Raw genomic sequence first — 20,692 nt, 5'->3', positions numbered from 1 at the left:
GTCACTGGGGGGTCCTGGAAGCCCATCGGGCCCCCGGGCCCGGCCAGGCGGTTGCTGGTCTGGTGTTGGCGGTGTTCGGGGGCCGGGCCGGCGTCAGCAGGCTGGAGTGCGGTCGCGGGTCGTGCGGCTCAAGTACAGCACGGCCCCCCGAGGAGAGGGGCGGCCCGTTGGCCCGACCTGCAGGTCAGAGCGAAAGGGAGGCGAAGCGCAAGGCTCTTAGGGCGCCCCGCGGCGGCCGCGTCCGTCTGCGGCCCTACCGGCCTGAAGGCGCCCGATCTCGTCTGATCGCGGAAGCTAAGCAGGGTCGGGCCTGTTTAGTATCTTGGATGGGAGACCACCTGGGAATTCCGGGTGCTGGAGGCTTTTTTGCCTACCAGAAGAGGTCCTTTAGCCCCCGCCCCGCGTCCCAATTCTTGGACCCACACCCCCCTCGCCCCCCCGCCACCCCCGCAGCCCCAGCCCCTCCCGGGGCGGGGGGAGGGAGTGGGTGGCCGGGGCCCCGACTCCCGCTGCAGACCTGGGTTGCCTCCCCGCGGCCCGCGAGCCCCTCCGCATTCGCATTCGGCTTTCAGGAAACCAGACGACCGGCCGTCCCGTCTCCCTCTGGGGCTCCTTTGGCTTGCCTCAGGCAATCCCGGGGCTTGCACCGACTCCAGCCAGAGCCCCAGCCCCCGCCCCACCCCCAGCCTCGCAGGCGATCGCGCATGCGCATGCGAGCGCGCGCACAGATCGATGTGCCCAAACGGGGCATCTGGCTTGTTGGCTTGGACTGGGGGTGGATCTATGCCTGGGAGTGGGACTGCTGAACCATAGGCTACTTCTACGTTTAGTTCCTTCGCGAACCTCCATACTCTTTTCCATCCCGGCTGTACCAACTCCCATTCCTACTCAGCGTGGAGGAGAGTTCCCTTTGCTCCACAGCTTCTCCAGCATCTGCTATGGACAGACATTGCAATGAGGCCCAGTCGGACTCGGGCGAAGTGGTCCCTCCTTGGCGTTTGGAGTTGAGTCTCTCCAATCATTAGTGACGTGGAGCAAGATGACCGTTTGGAAATGCAGATGCAATTCTGTCACCATCCTGCTCCAACGGCTCTTGTATTTTCCCATCATATTGAAGATACGACCAATTCCCTTCATGCCTGCTCCTCACGTTCTTCTCGGATGTCTTTTCCCTGGAATGCCCTCTGCACTCTTTGGCTTCCATCCCATAGGGCATTTTCATTTCTTGAACGTCCTAAGGTTCCCTGGTCACGTAGACTTCCAGGATGCTGTTTTCCCTGCCTGAAATTCTTCCTGCATCTCAACCCTGGTTTACGTAGGTTCAACCTATGGACCTCAACGCAATGGTTACTCTGAAAAGCCTTCCCTGACACCCAGGTTTTGGTGAGGGTAGAGGCCCCTCGACAAGTTCTCCAAGGATCTGCCTGTGATGTATCATTAGATTCGTCTCAGTGAAAGCAGGAACTCTGTGTCTGCTTCTCTCCGCCTTCTAGTTCCAGAAACTTATTACATGCCTCCCAGCTCATCGTAGGTGCTCAGGATTTACTTAGCGTGTGAAAGACAGAAAAGTTCTTGGAAGCCTCAAGGTGTCACTTGGCTCGGCACTTTTGATCTCTTTGTATATTTGGCGATTCCATTCTTTCCTTTCCTGGGTTCATGTGTACGCTATATTCAAGGCACAATCTAAGGCATTAAGACATATCCATCAGTATGGGTTCTTGCTTTCAAGGAACTCGTACAGCAGATTTCTACAGTTTAGGGCTTTTCAAATGCTCTAGAAGAATGTGAACGTTCAGTGTGATCCATTTTCATTTCCAAGAAAGATCGTTTGACTTCCATAGCAAAGGTGGAGACCTTCCGACGTGTAGTCCAATACTTAGACCTTGACCATGTCAGGCAAGTCTTGCGGTTCCTTCTGGAGGTGTGTGGCTCTTGCAGAAACGTGGAGATCTTCCATCGTCCTCGGACTTTGGTGTCATTTGCAATCATCAAGAAAGCTTCCAGGTATAGGTTCCAGACCACCACCGCACACACTCAGTAGCCAACGGAGTGGATTCCAGGAATATGCGTTGTTAACCAGCATCACCGTTGATATTGTTGCTGCACGCTCTATGCAGTGGCCAGGGCCTGGATTGTCCACTGGGTCTCATGTGGAATGGAAAGAAGGGCTTCCCCCACCCCCCACCCCACCCCCCACTCTTGACAGCCTTGTGACTAGAAACGGGCCCCGAAACAAGAATCAGACAAACCAGATAAGCCCAGATGGTAGTCCATGAGATGAAGGAACTAAGCAGCTGGTTGGGATGGCGCCAAGGGGAAAGGTTGCTCTTTTTGTCTCCCGCTCTACTCCTTTCTTCCTGGACGCCTTAGGGGTTCATCATGGAGATTTGAAATAAAGTTCACCAAAGTCATATGTGTTGAATCAAGATTTTGCGTTTCACCATCTCTCAAAAACGAAGAGTGCTTAACCTGCACAGGTTTCTTTCAAAAAAGTCAATTGCTTTTCAGTTCTGGGGTTTCTCTCTTGCCTTGTTCAAGTAGCCTTAAGAGTAAAAATCAACGAAAACTAAAGAAAGATTCAAAGATACCAACAAAGGACACCTTCTGTTTCTTCAATCATCTTTCCACTTAGTAGCACACGAGCTCTTTTCTTTGTATTTTGCTTAGGGAATTCGCAATGTGCTGGTTCAGATGGCAAGGCATCCGCCCGCAGGAGACTCGGGTTTGATCCCTGGGTCGGGAAGATCCCCTGGAGAAGGTAATGGCAACCCACTCCAGTATTCTCGCCTGGGAAATGCCACGGACAGAGGAGCCTGATGGGCCGCACTCCATGGGTCCTATAAGAGTTGGGCTCAACCCAGCAACTACGAACAGAAGTATTTCCAAAGACCACACTCGTGTGTGTGTGTGTGTGTGTGTGTCTGTCTGTGTGCCTGCCTGTGGTTCGTCTGCTCTCTCAGGAAGGTCGGGTGCTTGGCGGGCGGCGTGGGGACAAGGGGGGCGCCTCGGTAGGGCAAAGGGGCGGGGCTGAGGCGCTCCGGTCGACCGCGCCTCCGTGGCTCCCGGTGGGTTTGGGCAGCGGGCAGGTGCCGGGCAAGTTGGGCGCTCAAGATTCGCTGCACCTAGGCCCGCAGGAGGTTCAGAGGCCCCCGGGCCGCGGGGATCGGGAGGCGGCGGGCCCCGAAGACCGACACCTCCGGGGTCGCGCGGCCCTGAGCAGCGAAGGGGATGGGGGGGGAGGCCCCGCTCAGCCAGCGCGGCCGGGTCTGGAGTGGCCGGGGGTGGGAGGGCGCCGAGACCTCCGCACCCCTCAGCCCACCCCCCAGGCCCCGCGCGCACGCACGCACGCACGCCCTCCCGGTCACTGGGGGGTCCTGGAAGCCCATCGGGCCCCCGGGCCCGGCCAGGCGGTTGCTGGTCTGGTGTTGGCGGTGTTCGGGGGCCGGGCCGGCGTCAGCAGGCTGGAGTGCGGTCGCGGGTCGTGCGGCTCAAGTACAGCACGGCCCCCCGAGGAGAGGGGCGGCCCGTTGGCCCGACCTGCAGGTCAGAGCGAAAGGGAGGCGAAGCGCAAGGCTCTTAGGGCGCCCCGCGGAGGCCGCGTCCGTCTGCGGCCCTACCGGCCTGAAGGCGCCCGATCTCGTCTGATCGCGGAAGCTAAGCAGGGTCGGGCCTGTTTAGTATCTTGGATGGGAGACCCCCTGGGAATTCCGGGAGCTGGAGGCTTTTTTGCCTACCAGAAGAGGTCCTTTAGCCCCCGCCCCGCGTCCCAATTCTTGGACCCACACCCCCCTCGCCCCCCCGCCACCCCCGCAGCCCCAGCCCCTCCCGGGGCGGGGGGAGGGAGTGGGTGGCCGGGGCCCCGACTCCCGCTGCAGACCTGGGTTGCCTCCCCGCGGCCCGCGAGCCCCTCCGCATTCGCATTCGCATTCGGCTTTCAGGAAACCAGACGACCGGCCGTCCCGTCTCCCTCTGGGGCTCCTTTGGCTTGCCTCAGGCAATCCCGGGGCTTGCACCGACTCCAGCCAGAGCCCCAGCCCCCGCCCCACCCCCAGCCTCGCAGGCGATCGCGCATGCGCATGCGAGCGCGCGCACAGATCGATGTGCCCAAACGGGGCATCTGGCTTGTTGGCTTGGACTGGGGGTGGATCTATGCCTGGGAGTGGGACTGCTGAACCATAGGCTACTTCTACTTTTAGTTCCTTCGCGAACCTCCATACTCTTTTCCATCCCGGCTGTACCAACTCCCATTCCTACTCAGCGTGGAGGAGAGTTCCCTTTGCTCCACAGCTTCTCCAGCATCTGCTATGGACAGACATTGCAATGAGGCCCAGTCGGACTTGGGCGAAGTGGTCCCTCCTTGGCGTTTGGAGTTGAGTCTCTCCAATCATTAGTGACGTGGAGCAAGATGACCGTTTGGAAATGCAGATGCAATTCTGTCACCATCCTGCTCCAACGGCTCTTGTATTTTCCCATCATATTGAAGATACGACCAATTCCCTTCATGCCTGCTCCTCACGTTCTTCTCGGATGTCTTTTCCCTGGAGATTATTTAGTATAGCTGATCTGGAACCCTTGTTTTTTAATTCTCATCATTACTGTTCTTTGCTCGCTTTTACTTATATTTGTTTTTTAAATGGTTAAATATTGCAGTGTATAGGGTAAAAAAAAAAAAAAAACTCTCTCTTCCAACAGACTTCCCTCCCACTCTTCCATGTTGTCCAACATTGTAGGGGAAACCACTATTGATAGTTGGGCTTCTCTGGTGGCTCAACCGGTAAAGAACCCACCTGCTGATGCAGGAAACATAAAGAGACGTGGGTTTAATCCCTGGGATGGGAAGATTCCCTGGAGGAGGGCATGGCGACCCACTCTAATATTCTTGCCTGGAAAATTCCACGGACAGAGGAGCCTGGAGGCCTACAGTCTGTGGAGTTGCAAAGAGTCAGACAAGACTGGGCACTTGTGCACTCACTATTATCAGTTTGCTGTATACATATGCAATTTCCATGTGTGTGTCTTAAGTACTGATACATTCATTCACATACATATGGGTATATACACGGTCCAAGATTTTTTAAATTTGTATTATATTTAATTTTTATTGAATTATAATTGACATACAATATAATGTTAGTTTCAGGTGTACAACATAGTGATTTGACAGTTTTTTAATTTTAATTATTTTTTTATTGAAGGATTTTGCTTGACAGAATTTTGTTGTTTTCTATCAAACCTCAACATGAATCAGCCATAGGTATGCATATATCCCCTCCCTTTGGAACCTCCCTCCCCTCTCTCTTGGAGAAGGCGATGGCACCCCACTCCAGTACTCTTGCCTGGAGAATCCCATGGACGGAGGAGCCTGGTAGGCTGCAGTCCATGGGGTCGCAAAGAGTCGAACACGACTGAGCGACTTCACTTTCACTTTTCACTTTCATGCATTGGAGAAGGAAATGGCAACCCACTCCAGTGTTCTTGCCTGGAGAATCCCAGGGACCGGGGAGCCTGTTGGGCTGCCGTCTATGGGGTCGCAGAGTCGGACACGACTGAAGTGACTTGGCAGCCCCTCTCTCTCCCCACCCCACCCCTCTAGGTTGATACAGTGCCCCTGTGTGAGTTTCCTGAGCCATGCAGCAAATTCCCATTGCCTATCTATTTTACATATGGCAGGCTAAGATTTTTGAAAATAGTTTTACTCCAAACTAGAACCTAACTAAACCAAACTAAAAATGGCGGGGGAGGGTGATAAAATGGGAGTTCTGAACAACAAAATAAATATCATTTCTAATAGAAATTGTTATTTCTCTTATCATTGCTCATCTAGAAATAATCATGAAATTTTTAAACATTTTTATTTATTTGACTGCACTGGGTCTTAGTTGTGCCATGTGGGTTCTTTAGCTGCAGCATGCAAACTCTTGCGGCATGTGGGATCTAGTTTCCTGAATGCAGATGGAACCCAGCCCCCTGCATTGGGAGCACAGACTGAGCCACTGGGCCACCAGGGAATTCCCTAGAAATTCTCATAAAATTTGACAAAAGCTTTTCAGGCTTCCCAGGTGGAGCCAGTGTTAAAGAACTCACCTGCTGGGACTTCCCTGGTGGTCCAGGGGCTAAGACTCCATGCTCCCAATGCAGGGGGCCTGGGTTTGATTTCTGGTCAGGGAACTAGATCCCACATGCTTCAACTAAGGGTTCACATGCTTCGACAAAATTGCAACCAAATAAATAAAAAAAGAAAACTCACTTGCTAATGCAGGTGATATAAAGGACACTGGGTTCGATCCGTGGGTCATGAAGATCCCTTGGAGGAGGTCATGGCAACCTACTCCAGTATTCTTGCCTGGAGAATCCCACAGACAGAGGAGCCTGGCCAGCTATAGTCCATGGGGTCTCCAAGAGTCGGACATGACTCGGTGACTAACACACATGAAGGGGTCCTCAGTGCTATGCATGGTGGGTAGGGTGGAATTTATTCTTTGGAACAGTCTGTTATCTCTTGCTTCATAGGATTAGTTTGGTACTTTAGAAAGATCATTCTGGGACCAGAATAGAGGATGGATTAGAGACAGTGAAACCAGCTGAGGGGTTACTGCAATGTGCCAGGCAAAGGGGGGTGAGTGTGTGAACTGAGAACGTGGAGCTGGATGTGCACAAGTCAAAGGAGAAAAGGGGTCTGGATGAAGAGACCTCGGAGGAAGACTCACAGAACCTGAAAACCAGTTGGATATGGAGGTGAAGGGGAGCTGGTAGACACTCTTCCTTCTCATCTCCTAAATCTTTAAAAAATGTTTATTAATTTATTTGGCTGTGCTGGGTCTTAGTTGCAGCACACAAGGTCTTTAGTTGCAGTATGTGGGACTGAATTTCCTGGCCAGTGATAGAACCTGGGCCCCAGCCCTGGGAGCAAAGAGTCTTAGCCACTGGACCACCAGGGAATTCCCTAAGATCTTTCTTTCTAAGCAGGAACTTTGTATCTCTTGCCAACTCTGGCCAGGTAACTGGGGCTCAATTAAAGTTTTCTTTATTTTTGTTCTAAATGTATTTCAGTTTTTTTCAATTAAAATTTTTGAAGAAATCCTTCATTTTGTTTTGTGGGTTTTTTTTTGTTTTTTTTTTTGTTTTTTTTTTTTTTTTTATCCACTATACAATCCTAAGCAATTCCTGTTCATGTTTTGATTACCAAAATTTTAATGCTTTTTTTCCCTTCAAAGTATGATTTCAACTAATACAATAGTTTTTATTACTCACCCGGTCATTCAAAAGCTGATGGTTTAGGGGTGTTGAGGTACTCATCTTTGTCTGCATTTTGGGACCATTTGTGTTTTTTGGAGGTGGAAATGCCATCATGAAATAACTGAATATTCTTCTGTAAGAAAAACTATGTCTTCAGAAGAAATGAATCATACAATCTTCAGAATACTAAAAATACTAATACCATATAATCTTTTTCAGTACACTGGGACAGGGACTAGCGGGAGAGTGACATTTACTGGGAGTATTTTATATGTCAGGCACTTAACAGGTTTGTTCAGTTAAACCCATAACAATATGGTAAGGTGGTGGGTTTTAGCTTATTTTACAGATGAAGAAAATGAGGCTCACTTTGCTTTGCCCAGAGTTATACAGACAGTAGGTGGTGAAACAGAGAATCAGACCCAGGTCTGTTTAACTCTGTTTGATTTTCATTGGACCAAGCGGGAAAAATCAGAATCACTCTTAGCTAAGAACACACCATATTGGTCAGAAAGAAGTATTTATAAAATCACTGTGCAATCTGATCTACTCCATTTTGTCCCTTGTGACCTCCTTCTTCCTCTGTTAACTTTCTGACATCTAGCTAACAAGGGCTCTAGCTTGCTACCATGTTTAAGAAGTAGAATAGTACAATGGACAAGGCCAAGAATTTATATATGGACAGATTTGGGTTTATTGAGAAAAATACACTGGGGAAAATATACAGTACACCCAGTACTGTATATGTCTGCCTTCATTTTTGTGGCCTCACGGCATGTGGGATCTCAGTTCTCCCACCGGAGATGAACTCACATCCCTTGTATTGGAAATGTTGAGTCTTAACCATGACTGCTGTTGTTCAGTCGCTAAGTTGCGCCCAGCTCTTTGCAACTCCATGGACTGAAGTACACCAGGCTTCCCTGTCCTTCACTATCTCCAAGTTTGCTCAGACTCATGTCCATTGAGTTCGTGATGCCATCCAACCATCTCATCCTCTTTTGCCTCCCTTCTCCTCCTGCCTTCAATCTTTGCCAGCATCGGGGTCTTTTCCAAGGAGTCGGCTCTTTGCATCAGGTGGCCAAAGTTCTGGAGCTTCAGCTGCAGCATCAGTCCTCCCAATGAATATTCAGGGTTGATTTCCTTTAGGATGGACTCATTTGATCTCCTTGCTGTCCAAGGGAGTCTCAAAGGTCTTCTCCAGTACCACAATTAAAAGGCATCGATTCTTCAACGCTCAACCTTCTTTATGATCCAATTCTAACCATTGGACAGCCAGGGAAGTCCCTATGTATGTCTTCATTGGATTAAAGCACTCTAATTTCCACGAGGGATTACTTTTCCCTCAGTGTTTAGGGTCTGCTGGGTTGGTTAATCGAGGTGGCCTCCCCTTGCCCAGTCATAAGACTAAGCTAGGCCAGGTAACTGATGCTGGCTTATCCTTGCTTTACAGCCAAGGTGATCATTCAAAGTACCATAGATGCTCTGAGTAGACTGTTAAGCTGTTCTTAGACTCTTCTTGGAGGGGCTTCCTTGGTGGTGCTAGTGGTAAAGAATCTGCCTGCCAATTCTGGAGACAGAAGAGATGCAGGTTTGATCCCTGGGCCAGGAAGATCCCCTGGAGGAGGCCATGGCAGCCCACTCCAGTATTCTTGCCTGGAGAATCCCTGGGGCAGAGGACCCTGGTGGGCTATGGGCCACAGGGTCACAAAGAATCAGACACGACTGAAGCAACTTAGCATGCATGCATGTCCTTTCTTATCCATTTTGTGGGCCACCTGATAGCCTTCAATAAATTTCACCTACATTAGCTAGAAGACCCTTCTTGTAGGGGCATCCCTGGTGGCTCAGATGGTAAGGAATCTGCCTGCAGTGCGGGAGACCTGAATTCGATCCCTGGGTTGGGAAGAGTCCTTGGAGGAGGGCATGGCAACCCACTCCAGCATTCTCGGCTGGAGAATCCCCATGGACGGAGGAGCCTGGCGGGCGACAAAGAGTTGGAAACAACTGAGCGACTAAGCACACAGCACACACACATTAGCTAGAATCTATTTCTGTTGTTTGCAACCAAAACTTTTTACATTACACAGTTTGGATCCTGGCTCTAAAACTTACTAGCTTTGAAACTTTTTGCAAGTAGTCACTCAGTCATGTCCGACTAACTCCATGGACTGCAGCATGCCAGGCTTCCCTGTCCTTTCCCATCTCCCGGAGGTTACTCAAACTCATGTCCATTGAGTCAGTTATGCCATCCAACCATCTCGTCCTCTGGCATCCCCTTCTCCTCCTGCCTTCAATCTTTCCCAGCATCAGGGTCTTTTCTAATGCGTGGGCTCTTCGCATCAAGGGGCCAAAGAATTGGAGCTTCAGCTTCAGCATCAGTCCTTCCAATGAATATTCAGAACTGATCTCCTTTAGGATTGACTTGGGCAGGTACACACTGCTATACTTAAAATGGATAACCAACAGGGACCCATGATATAGCACAAGGAACTGTGCTCAATGGCAGCCTGGCTGGGGGAGAATGGATACATGTATATGTATGGGTGAGACCCTTCATGGTTCATGTGAAACTACCACAACACTGTTAATTGGTTATACTCCAACACAAAATAAAAAGTTTAAAAAAAAAAATAGCATCACCACAGACTTTCTTAGAACTTCCTGTTATTTCCAGAGTTCTTCAAAGCCTCTCCTTGAAGGGGGCACAACTAAATATTTTAAGGTAAAAATATTTAAAGCAGATGGATGGCATTTTTCAGTATATAGCTTCAGTGTTTCTGTTTGTTTGTGCCTTCTTCCTCTCTGAAGGTATGTTTCAGATCCAAAGCAGTGGTGCTGAGTTGGAGCCTGCACAGGATTTGCCTACCTGACCCAGGGCTCCAAAAAGTATAGCAACAAATATAAGACAATTTAAAAAAAGATTTCTTTTTATTTATTTATCTGGCTGAGCCAGCTCTTTGTTAGGGCATGTGGGATGTAGTTCCCTGACCAGGGATAGAACCCAGGTCCCCTGGACCACCAGGGAATTCACCCAGACAATATTTTGATCCACATGCCACAACGAAGACCTGGCACAGCCAAATAAATAAAAACAAATATATATTTTTTAAATTAACCGTTAGTTTTGGACTTACAGAGGATTCCCCCAAATGCTAGATCTGAAATTTTGTGACTCTCACTTGACATGTAATATTCCCTCTCAGGTTTAAATTAGAGCTGAAGAGAAAGCCAATAGTTTTAAAACCTCAGGGTTTTAAACCATAGATAATGTCTTCCTGCAGTTGCCTGCTGATACCTCTCCACTGGAATAAGGGGAAATAAAGGAGGTTCAGATGAGCCCTCACATTCTTAGCTCCTAACAGCTAAGTTGCAAAGATGTAAGAAATGATTTCATTACAGTATTATTAATTGGCTGCTATAAAAATACACATGAACAGGCAAATATATAAAGCATGGTCACTGAGTCTAGATCTGCTCAGTTAAAAATCACATATTTCCTTTTTTATTGCTATTTATTCATGGTTGATGTTTCTTCTATTTAAATTGATTGAAGTTGTGTGTACACAACAATTTTTATTTATCTGTTTAGGCTAAGCCACTCGGCTTGCAAAATCTTAGTCCCCAACCAGGGATTGACCCTGGTCCTCGGCAATGAACATACAGAGTCCTAACCTCTGGACTGCCAGGGAATTCCTTAAACCAATTGTTTTCCATCTTTTATTTTATTTTTTTCAGGCCTATAAAACTCTTTGAGGATATGATGAAAACTATGAATCTTCTCCCTAGAAAAATTCATATTAACATTGCTGCTGCTGCTGCTAAGTCACTTCAGTCGTGTCCAACTCTGTGTGATCCTACAGACGGCAGCCAGCAGGCTCCCCCGTCCCTGGGATTCTCCAGGCAAGAACACTGGAGTGGGCTGCCATTTCCTTCTCCAATGCATGAAAGTGAAAAGTGAAAGGGAAGTCACTCAGTCATGTCCGACTCTTAGTGACCCCATGGACTGAAGCCTACCAAGCTCCTCCATCCATGGGATTTTCCAGGCAAAGTACTGGAGTGGGGTGCCATTGCCTTCTCCGCATATTAACATTACATTTTGCTTATACCAGGTTAAAACCGTCTGTTGTAAGCTCAGAAACTCTCTTTTCCCAGTTTGAGTAGAAAACAATCTGACTGATTCTAAGCACGATTTCTGATTAAGACAAAGTAGTTTTTCCAGGTCCTCCCTAAGGTTTTGCTGTTTCTTTTTGTTTTGTTGTTTTTTTTTTTCCTTCCTGGTTCTTCAGAGCTAGAAATCATTTGAATTAGGCTTTTTTTTTTTCAAGTCAATTTGAGTAAAGTTTGGTTTTCAGGAGATGGGCCTGGCTGAGCAAAAGAGCCCTCTTGGTAATAGTCTTCCTGAAGCAGGCATATGGAGGTATCCTGCCCTGGTTTTTGTCATTATCCTTTTACAGTTTTTTTCCTCTGTCCACTCTAGAAGATGGGCAGTGTGCATATCTGCATGTCCACACTGGTTCACAGTATAGACCACTCAGACTCTTTCATACAACATACCAAAAAATTACAAGACAAAGCAAGTTGCCTTCCCTCCTTCTACATAAAAACCTGGCTGTTGTTTTTTCATGACCTCTTTCCCCCTTAATGGCTGTCCTTGCATGTTCCCCTTTAATTTTTCTTTGGATAAAGGGGAAGAAAAAGGGCTTCTGGCCCTTACCCCCAGTGTGTGCTTCTAGTGTCATGCTTAAAGGCAAGGCTAGGTCCTCTGGTCAAGTTCCAGTGGTAACACACCTCCAATCCCATCTTCAAAGCCATTCTTCACACTGTCACCATTGCACAACTTCACTAAAGACTTATTAGGTCTGTATTACAGGTATAAAGACAAGTCTTGCCTGTAATGGAGATTACAGTCTACTACAAGAGGGTTTTTTTAACAAAAAAAATGTATATATTTAAGGTGATGTTTTAGTATATGTACACATTGTGGGATGCTTACCACAATCAAACTATGTAACATATCCATCACCTCCCATAGTTACTGTGTGTGTGTGCATGTGTGCGTGTGTGTGCATGTGTGTGCTTCTGTGTGTGTGATTACCCTTGAGATCTACTCTTCTAGTAAATTTCAAGTATATAATATATTATTATTAACTATAGTCACCATGATCCCTGGGCAGGAAGATCCCCTGAAGAAGTTAATGGCAACCCACTCCAGTGTTCTTGCCTGGAGAATCCCATGGACAGAGGAACCTGGTGGGCTACAGTCCATGGGGTTGCAAGAGTGGGACACAACTTAGCGACTAAACTACCACCACCATCACCACATAGTCACCATGCTGTACATAAGGTCTCTAGAACTTATTCCTTTTATAACTGAAGGTTTGTACCCTTTGATCAATATCTCCACACTTCCCTCCTCCCCAACTTTGGCTAACCACTACTCTATTCAGGGAAGTATTTTTTTAAAGGTCTGTTTGTCATTTGTCAGCTCAAAAACCTTCAGAGACTCAGTAAGGGCTACAGAATCCTTAGCATGCTGATCTAGGTGCACCATGAATTTACCTTTTTGGTTCATCCTCCTTCCTCTCCCTTCATGCACTATCTGTACAGACACACTGAACTTCAGATCAGAGAATGTGGTACAAAACTGGTGCTTCTCTGCTAATGTGGTTTTCTGAATGTGCTCACCTGAATCCTAAACTCAGTAGTACACAGTAGGTGCTCAATAAAACCTTGTCTCAATCAGCGGAATGAATGAACACAATAGTGGAGGTGAGGTGGTTTAAGGATTAAAGCTAGTGGCAAAGAAGGTACAACTCAACATTAGGAACCGAACATTGGGGTTAGACTCAGGATAATCGGGTTTTTATTTGGCGTTTACAGAGCAGAACACGGTTGAGTTTCTCCACTAACACACAGCTCACCCATTGTAAGCTGCAGTATCATCAGAGAAGGAAATAGAGATTGCCAGGAAATGATCAGGAAATAGGGTACGGATGTGAGAGTTGGACTGTGAAGAAGGCTGAGCACCGAAGAATGGATGCTTTTGAACTGTGGTGTTGGAGAAGACTCTTGAGAGTCCCTTGGACTGCAAGGAGATCCAACCAGTCCATTCTGAAGGAGATCAGCCCTGGGATTTCTTTGGAAGGAATGATGCTAAAGTTGAAACTCCAGTACTTTGGCCACCTCATGCGAAGAGTTGACTCATTGGAAAAGACTCGGATGCTGGGAGGGATTGGGGGCAAGAGGAGAAGGGGACGACAGAGGATGAGATGGCTGGATGGCATCACTGACTCGATGGACGTGAGTCTCAGTGAACTCCGGGAGTTGGAGATGGACAGGGAGGCCTGGCGTGCTGCGATTCATGGGGTCGCAAAGAGTCGCACACGACTGAGCGACTGATCTGATCTGATCTGATCTAGATTTAAATATGAATTCATCTTATATTCAACTAGGTGGAAACAAAGAGAAACTATAAGACAATGCAAAGACCTAGTGCTTTGATAAGCACAGAAGTAATTATTTGTTGGTTGTTAATTTCATATATACGATGCACCTGGTCATTTAACTGCTAATACACAGCAAAATGTAATTCCCGGGGTCACTGCCAAGCCTCGTGAGAAGCCCAGGAGGACCTGAGAGAAGAGCTCTCAAAAGAGTCTCCATCTTTTTCATGCACCGATCACTGCTCTCACCTCTTTAAGGCTTTCTCTTCAAGTCTTTCTCCTCAAGCCTCTAGCGCTGGTGTTGCCATAGCTCCTGTTTCTGTGACTCCGTCTAGCCCCCACCCCTTCCAGTAGGCCAATCACTACCTATAAATCTTTTCGCTGGCATCCGGGGTCTCTTAGGCAACAATGTGTGGTCTCTTGATTGGCTGGGAGATCCTGGAGGGCTGGCTCCAAATTTGGGCACGGGGACAAAATGGAAAAGTGGGAGGGCCCAGAGGGTGGGAAAGGCTGCCATCTCTCAATAGAGTGCTAGGACGAATATGCAGCCAATCCTGAAACAAACAGCATTAAATGCCCCCTTTCAAGCTGTAAGTATGTTCCAAATGAGGCCAACCTACTGAGCATGCCCAGTTATATCGTTCTGGTCACACCGGGGTTCTGAAACGTAAACTCCGTTTCTCCGGGTTTTTAGAGTGGCCAACAGGTAAAAGAAGGTTGCAGGAAAAACAATTCTGGAGAGGTTCAATGAAAGAATAGCACCTGCACACAGGAAGTGAAAGAACGTGGGAAAATTGCCCAACACACAAACTCAGCAATGCTTCCACATGAATTGTACTTGATTGGATTAAGGAATTCAGGCCGACTAACAGATACACCAGGGAACCAGCAGATGGCATGCCTGAATAAGGATAACTCCAAATTTGGGGAATTTTTCAATCTGGTCTAATTTCATTAATGAAATTTATGAAGCATCTACCATGTAATGAGAGGCAGAGTGAGAATGCAAGAATAAAAAAAAAGAAATCTAATGAGGAGGATTTGAAAGTACAATGTAGAAATAACTACTGGTATAGAACTATAAACTAATGCTGGAGAAAAACAACATTTCAGAAGGGACATCTGGGAAGTGTAAAACAGTTCTTATGGGCAGCAGCTAACCAAATTCAAAAAAGAAGACTTTTCTCATTATCTCACGTTCTCTAAAATACATAAAAATGTACTCTCTTCCAAGGTAAATAAATGTAAACCCTATGTTTATATTGTTTCATTGTTTTGAAATAGGCAGCATTCGTATATCTCCCGTTTAAAAAACAATGAAAAGTAAAGCTCATAGAGGTTGCTGCCTTCTTTAGAGTTGACAAAGGCTCAGTAAGTGGCCAAACTGAAACTTATGGTGTCTGAATTCCATCCCAGTGGTTTTAAGTATGGTTGTATGTTTTATGATCAGGTTGTACGTAAAATGAATAAACAAAGACTTTTGCAGGGGTGGAGGCCTGGGGGAGGTAAGTAGATGCATTACTGAATTACCATGTATTACCGGTTAACATGGATGGTTTCAAAATGGGTTCATCCAGAAAGAGACCAGTTTTAACAACTCCCTGGGAGAGTGTTGGGTCTCAGTGAAGTTCCTGAGCTACCAGGGAAGCCCTAAAGACTTTCTATTGGTGGTTATAACATTGAATGAAAGAAAGATGGGATTAAAGAGAGCCCGACACTTTATCCCTGTTAGATCTGAATATTTTTATCCCTGAAAATAAGGTCCCTTTCATTGATCCTCTTAACTAGCATTCTCTGGACCTCTCCTTGTTCAGCCCTTCATCAGTGTGACTGCTGATCCCCCAGTGAACACCACCATTCACATTGTGTTCATGGTGAGCACATTGGCCTAATGTCCTTGAAAATTTAACATTACTTTCATTTAATTTTTTTTTTAATTCCTTTTAAAAATATTTATTTGGCTGCACTGGATCTTAGTTGCAGCACACAAGATCTTGGATCTTTAGTTGCAGTTTGTGGAATCTAGTTCCCAGTTGTTCTTCAGTCGCTAAGTCGTGTGTGACTCTGAAACCCCATCAACTGCAGCACTCCAGGCTTCCCTGTCTTTCACTAGTTCCCAGACCAGGGATTAAACCTAGGTCCTCTGCATTGGGAGGGTGGAATCTTAGTTACTGGACCACCAGGGAAGCCCCTCAACATTATTTTTAAAGGAAACATTTCAACCATAAAGAAAAGTTTACAGACTTGCCTAAGAAACACCCTTTTCTCCCTGCAGAGATTTTTTAAAAATGTTAACATTTTGCTTCATGTGTGTGATTAAGAGTTGAAGCCTGTTTTACATGCTGCCCAGATCTCATTTCCCACCCTGCCTGCCTAGAAGCATCCACTGTCATAAAATTTAGTGTGCTGCCTACTTGTCCACTTTTTTTGCTTATTATATATACATGTTTGGCCTTGTAAACAGTGTGACTGTTTTAAAGAGCTATCATAATTTACATACTTTGTAGTTCGCTTCTTTCACTCAGTGGTCTATTTCTGAGATGTGATCATGTTGATACATTCAACGATAATTTCTACATCATTCCCACCTCCCACTAGGAGCCAAGATATGTTCTATGCCTGACAGTTTTCACAAGACCATGTGTAAATTGCATAAAAATGCGAGAGCAGCACATCTCTAGAGGATCTGAAGGTACAAGGGATCTAGAAGTACCCGAAGCAGGTCTATACTGCTTTTCATAAATGCTCTTAGCTGCTTCACTCACCTTCAGTAGAGGCAGTGTTGGCTCCACAACACACAATGACTTGATAAGAATCAGCCTATGGATCAATGTTATTTTTTTTTTTTAGAAAGTATTACTGCATTAGTATTGATTAACGAAATTGAAAATGTCATTTCAGATCCCCTTTATGGTGCAATTCGCATAGCTCATCTGACATTAAACGATATTTATGACTGTCTAAGCTCAGTATTTATTGTCATTTAGGGAGCATCTTCAAAACAGATTGTTTCACTGGTGGCTCAAACAGTAAAGAATCTGGCTGCAATGCAGGAGACCTGGGTTCCATCCCTGGGTCGGGAAGATCCCCTGGAGAAGGGAATGGCAACCCACTTCAGTATTCTTGCCTGGAGAAGTCCATGGACAGAGGAACCTGGTGGGCTACAGTCCATTGGATCACTCACAAAGAGTCGGACACGACTGAGGGACTAACACTTCCACTTTTCTTTGTATAAAATAGTTGCCTATAATTAAAGAGGCCACAGAGATGTGTCCCAAGGGTTTGGACAAACCACAGATTATATAGCTGTTTTTGGTCAGTCTCCTAACATGGGGTGGCAAAGATTCAGACAGAAGATCATACTAAAATACACCATTTTAACCAAGTGTACAGTTGAAGAACCTTAAGTACAGTCATACTATGCTACAAGATCAAAGTATTTCTTTAAGTCCTGTGTGCTACCATAGAACAAAATGATGCCTGTGAAGTCTAGGTTGAAAAGGGAGGGAAAGGAAGAGAAAGGAAGGTAGGTAAAATGATAGAGGCAAAGGTAACAGCTCTGGCTTGGAATGAGTGAATCCAGACTCAGCCCTTAAAACGCTGCCTGGCTTTGGCTAAGTCTTTTTAACCTTTCTGGACCATTCTTTTCCACGTCTGAATAATGAGAGGTTAGGTTTAGATGATTTCTAAGGAATCTTTAAGTTCTGAAATAGCTTAGGTAGAAAAAAATAAAATCACTTACGAAGAAAAAGAGAGAAGAAACATTTCTCAAAGAACAGAAGATGGGGCATGTCACCAATAACCTCAAGCCCCACCTGCTCACTAAAGTGGGTGTTGGTAAAGAGGGTATCTGCTCTGCTGCTTCAGCCTGGAGCTCTGCAATATGAAAGCTGACTACCTCTATCTGCACCCAGTACCACTCTCAGCACCCGCCTCTTAATCAATTCCAATCCCCGGGTTCCCAGGGGGCACGCTGGTTCTCAAACAGGTTTTGGTGGTCTCTCAATAATAGCGTTCCAGGCTTGAGTGATGCGAGTCGCTGCACTGTCTCAGCAGGGAAGGGAGGGAGAGCTTTGCAAAGGGGACTGAGGGCATTTAAGAAAAGCTTCCAGAGCGCGGAACGACTCCGCCGGAGCAGGACAGGGCCGGGCATCAGCCTCGGCGCGAGGTCAAGAGCAACGAAACCTGCAGACGGGTATGCAGAAGCCGGTCTCAAACTAGGAGCGCTCGGCCGAGTGTGCGCAGCGCGCCTGCGCCGTACGTGCGTGCGCATGTGCCGCGGCCATCGCGAAAGCTCTCGGTCGCTTGGAGGCGCACGCTGGTGGTCCTCGCTGGCTCTGTTTACCTGAGGGAACTGCGGCTGCCCCCGGCCGGCGCCGCAGCCCCCCGGGAGCCCGGCCCCGATGTGTGAGGTGAGCCCCGGGTCGTGCAGGCCACTTCCTGTCCTGCTCAGCGGGAAAAGGACTTGGGAGTGGGGACTGAGGAGGTGCCGCGGCGGCTGCCCGCTCCTCGGTCTAAGCCTGTGCCGAAGAGCCACGAGCAGCTGTGGCACCTCCTCCTCAAGGATCGTTATTCTCGTCTCCGACAAAACAAAAGCCTTGGGCGCTGTGCTGTGGAGGGGTGTCTCCGGGCTTTCTCGGGGTGGGTGGCGGGCCGGCGGGGGAGCCCGAGTTTGGCGCTGGGCGGGCTGTGCGCGCGGACTGGATTAACCCTCTCGGTCCCGAATCTGCGCCGAGCAACCGGTTCGAGTGTGGCCCGCGCTCCCTGCACGCCGCCCTCGGCCCAGCCCTGGGGCTCGGTCGGCGCCGCAGGGGCGTGTGGTGCTCCCGGGCCACTGGGGGCTGTGGGTGGAGCACGCGGCTGCTTGCAGGGAGGACGATGCACGGAGGGCTGGGTGCGGGGGTGCGGGCGGCATCGCAGCATCTGGACTGCTTCCTGTTTCTAGTCCTGAAAGTTGTCCCCTCTCCTCCCTCCCATCAGTTTTGCAAAGTCTGCATATTCCTCCTCGAGGCTTTCCCCTCTGCCCCCTTGGACGCTCCGTGTGTTTGCCCTGGGGTACCTCGGGGAGGTTCATCCATAGCCTCTGAAATAAGGTTCTGTTAAACATTTCAAGACATTTTAACATCTTCCTAGAGGCCTTTTTCAGAATTAGTTGCCTTCCTCAATAAGAGAATAAGGGGTGGTTTTTTCTTTCTTTCTTTCTTAAAAGAACAAAAGCATATGCCACTAATTTAGGCAGAGGAGTCAACTCGAAGTTGCAAAATATCTAGGAAGGACAAAAGGTCTGGTTCTGGGCCCAGAATAAATGAAATTTTGAATTTTTGTTCCCTTCTGAATGTAGGCAGACAGAGCAGCAGAGCAGACCAGCAGCTATAGAAATAAATGACTGCTCGATAAGATTGGTCAAAGAATATCTTATTTTATAGAAGTAGTTTGGAGAGACCTGTAACGTTTATGTACGGGAATTGGGTTACTTGGCAAAGCCAATACCGCAGGAGCAAGGAAACAAACACTTGACGAGGGGGATGTTAACCTCCCTCTTGAGCCTTCTTTTAGCCTTTAGTGGCATGCTAACAGTCAAAGGGATGGATAAATCCGTAGTTCTGTTATTAAGAACCATTTACTCCTCAAGATAATGATTTCCCTCCATCCTTTTTTTCCCCCTCATCGGTGCTTTTAAGCAAATCAATACCATCTTTTTACTCCATAAGAAGAAGGGGAAAAAAAAGTGTTTGTTTGAAGTACCAAACCACAACATAGAGGTAATAAGATAGGAAAGTGATGTAAAAGTTTAAGTGGGCAGGCTTGCAAGGATGTCACTAAAAATAAAAGATAATTAAGATGCAGTTCTTCTTACAGTGTTGCCTTTTATTTAGTGAAATAAGAGATTCCTCCTCTACCCCCCTCCCCCCAAATGCTTTGAAATGTCAGGAAAATAAGGTAATTAGTTTTCAGGAAGCATTTAACAGGAGGCTTCCTGTGTGCTCTTTTGGATCTGTCAGAAATTCTCTGTTCCTTACTAATTCCTAAATACTCAAGTGTCTCCCGGGGGCTGAGAAATCCAGGCATTTCCTTCACTAGATTTTCTATATGAAGGTTAAGTACCCTCTTCCTTCTTGTGAACCATACGGTAAAAGTGATTGTTTACAACTCTCTCTCTCTTTAATATGGATCACCTATGTTTTGTAAGTCTGGAATTTTAATCTTTATCTTTGCTGAGAAAAACTACCTTGTAAGACAGTCTATATGCCCACACCATGTTAATTAAAACACCTTTGCTCCATCAGAGCTCTGATCCCCATGTCTTTCTTTTTCTCTCTCTATCAGGCTATTTCTTTGGAGCACAGAGGCCCTCTGAATTCACTTTTCTGCCCGGGCTTCTAAGACCCTCTTGAGAAGGCGCTTTTCTTGCTGCCTGTAGGAGGGTATTTTTGTGTCCCTTGGCTTGTTATTTAATCAACAGCCAGTAAATCATTGATTCAAGTAGTAGTATTGTCAGCACACATTCATAGATTTAGCACTTAATGTTCCCATACATAAATAACATGCGACAGACTTTAAAATAACATTGCAGCATTTATAATACTTTACTACTTTTTTGTTTTGTTTTTGTTTTTTGACCACGCTGTGCAGCTTGTGGGACCTTAATTCCCTGACCAGTGATGAACTTCGAGCTCCCTGACGTAGAAGTGTGGAGTCCTAATCACTGGATTGCCAGGGAAGTCCCTATAATATTGTATTTTTAAACAGTTCAGGTAGTTTTATTCTGTCCCGTGTATGTATATTTTTGACAGAAGTGGGAGACTATATGCTGTTTTGTAAACCATTTAAAATTTTATTTTTCAGTTTTTGTAGTGTTACTGTCGTTTGAAGTCAGTATATACAGATCCTGCTCATCATTTTTAGTGAGTGTGTTATGGGTTGGTTGTACCTTAGTTTAACCAATTCCATATTGGCAGACTTTCAGATTGTCTCTGGGTTTTTGTACTAACATTTCAGTTATACATCATGTG

At 46.9% G+C, this 20,692-nt stretch overlaps 2 pseudogenes; both read left to right on the top strand.

The window, feature by feature from the left end:
- Positions 1-243: 243 nt before the first annotated feature.
- On the top strand, positions 244-363 carry LOC129640970 (uncharacterized; annotated as a pseudogene).
- A 3,240-nt stretch (positions 364-3,603) lies between these two features.
- Positions 3,604-3,723, top strand: LOC129640974 (uncharacterized; annotated as a pseudogene).
- The last annotated feature ends 16,969 nt before the right edge of the window (positions 3,724-20,692 follow it).

The sequence above is a fragment of the Bubalus kerabau genome, unplaced genomic scaffold (genome assembly GCF_029407905.1).
Source record: "Bubalus kerabau isolate K-KA32 ecotype Philippines breed swamp buffalo unplaced genomic scaffold, PCC_UOA_SB_1v2 scaffold_54, whole genome shotgun sequence".
Classification (NCBI taxonomy): domain Eukaryota; kingdom Metazoa; phylum Chordata; class Mammalia; order Artiodactyla; family Bovidae; genus Bubalus; species Bubalus kerabau.
Note: the sequence above shows the minus strand (reverse complement) of the source record. Positions and strands in the feature narration are given on the sequence as shown.